Below are 2,102 nucleotides of genomic sequence, written 5' to 3'. Positions count from 1 at the left end.
ATGAGCATATTATCTTTCAACAATCTACTTTAACTTTTATAGTTTATTAATGATTTATCACATTTTAGATTGCTATTTAATAAGTTTTTGACAAATAATAAAGTATAATGCTATTATATGTATAAAACATGACAATCATCAAAACTTTAATAGACAACCATGTATTCTCCCCCAAATATTAAAGCTATAAAAAAGGGTCATAGAAACTCACATTCAATGCATGATCCTGATCCCGATTCGTTTTGGTGAATCTTTTCGTGATAACCGCAAAGTAAATATTCTTGGACTTTCAAACGTTTTTGGGTTTATTTGTAATGTTTTAAAGTAAAAGTAATTGTTTTTAATTATTTTATATTTAAAAGAAAAGGTTGTTTTGTAATCTATTTAACACCAGGGGACTAAATTTGTAATAAATTATATCCAAGAGGGCCGTTTTTAAAATGTTTAAATGACTTGGGGCCTGCTTTGACAAAGTTTATGTCAAAAGACCAGTTTTAATTTAAAGACCATAAGTGCAGGGGCTTGTTTTGTCAAAATCACCAAGTGTACAAAAAGGGGATACAGGCGTCTTCTTCATCTGATCGGGGGATAGGAAATGACGCGAATGGTAGCAAGCTCGAATGGGTCCGGCGGTGCCTCAAAGTTCGCGAGGAGGGAAGAAGGGATCAGCCGAGACCGACGATTCCACTGCGAGTTCCTGTCCGTCATCGGTAGCGAGGAGGACCCAGGGAAACAGCAGTGACGTCGAAGCGTGAGGCATCTCCGATGGTGAGGTGCGAAAGGGGGGGGGGGGGGGGGGGGGGGGGGGGGCGAGGGTTCGGTGTGGCTAAGGGGTTTGCGAAAGGAAGGAGGCCAGAAAGGGTTTCGTCGATTGGCTTCGTAAACCGATGTGGTCTGCTGGGTTCGACGGGCCGAAGGGAAGAACGTGATGGGGTAGGCAGCAGCGTCGTAGCGGTAGGAAAGGGGGTCGAGGGATCAGAGGGGGCGGTCGACTCCCGTGTTTGCTCCGGGGAAACACCCATTCGGTGGGTTTTGCTCTCGGTGGTTGAAAGGTACGTGCACGGGGGTTGCTCCGGCAGCTCCTCTGATCTTCTTCTTCCTATTTCTTCTTCTTTTTTTTGATAGAAATCATTGGAAATTGGATATTTGGGTTTTCTTTTGACAGAAATTGATATAGGAAAAGATGTTTGGTTTGATTGTTTGGAAGGAAAAGGAAACACGAAGAAGAAACGGGCTACTGCCCTCTTGGTTGTTCTTGGCAGCAATCGAAGGAGGTGGCTGCAATGGTTGATCAAGGGGGTGTTTTACATCTGGGATTCGACAGGTGAAGGGGGGAGATGGGAACGATTTCTATCTATAACTTCATGATATCAAGCAGATTTTTGGGAGACTTCTGGTACAATATGATCAAATATAGAATTTGGAGAGTACTCTTGCAGTATCTTAGTGGATTTCATACATGTGCCATTGTTTTGGGAGATATAATATTTGTGAGAGATATGTGTAGAGAGATAGAACGTGTGAGAGGGAGTGATCGAATATAATACTTGTGATCTTTGTAGGATTTTGTAAGTACACAACAAATATTGTAGATTTTTATAAGGGATATATACCCACATGTATAAGTAATTTAGTATTTAAAACATATATCATTCATTCATGTATTTGGTTATTTAGCAAAATAAATATCATACAAGTACTTGGCTATTTTAATCATACATAATATATTTTTGTGATGTATATATATTTTTGGGGTTTAATGTATAATTATGCATATGCAAACATTCTGTAATGATGTTATTATATTCCTTTGTCAAATTTCATTAATTACAAACTCAATTTCTTAAAATATTTCATACGTGTTTATTGGTTGGGTCAGATTTGACGAGTTTAAAAGCTCAAACGGAATTAAATTCTGCTATACCGGACTTCGTGAAATGGTGTTTATGGAGTCCTCGTTTAAATTGTTAAATTTGATAGATTTCACGAAACTGGTTATACTTCGGGATGAAAAAAAATGTTTTAAAATTTCGCGATTAATTGTTTCGGAATCAACAAATTTTACAAATTCGATTTTGATCGACATTAAAAATATTATAAAA

The 2,102-nt window shown here is 38.0% G+C and overlaps 1 long non-coding RNA gene across 1 annotated transcript; it reads left to right on the top strand.

Moving 5' to 3' along the window:
- The first annotated feature begins 787 nt into the window (after positions 1-787).
- LOC122194952 (uncharacterized) lies at positions 788-1,707 on the top strand. Its single transcript, XR_006184795.2, has 2 exons — positions 788-1,052; positions 1,166-1,707. It is a non-coding gene; the product is annotated as an uncharacterized LOC122194952 (long non-coding RNA).
- Positions 1,708-2,102: the final 395 nt, after the last annotated feature.

The sequence above is a fragment of the Lactuca sativa genome, chromosome 7 (genome assembly GCF_002870075.4).
Source record: "Lactuca sativa cultivar Salinas chromosome 7, Lsat_Salinas_v11, whole genome shotgun sequence".
Lineage (NCBI taxonomy): Eukaryota > Viridiplantae > Streptophyta > Magnoliopsida > Asterales > Asteraceae > Lactuca > Lactuca sativa.
This window is presented reverse-complemented; position numbering and strand designations above follow the sequence as displayed.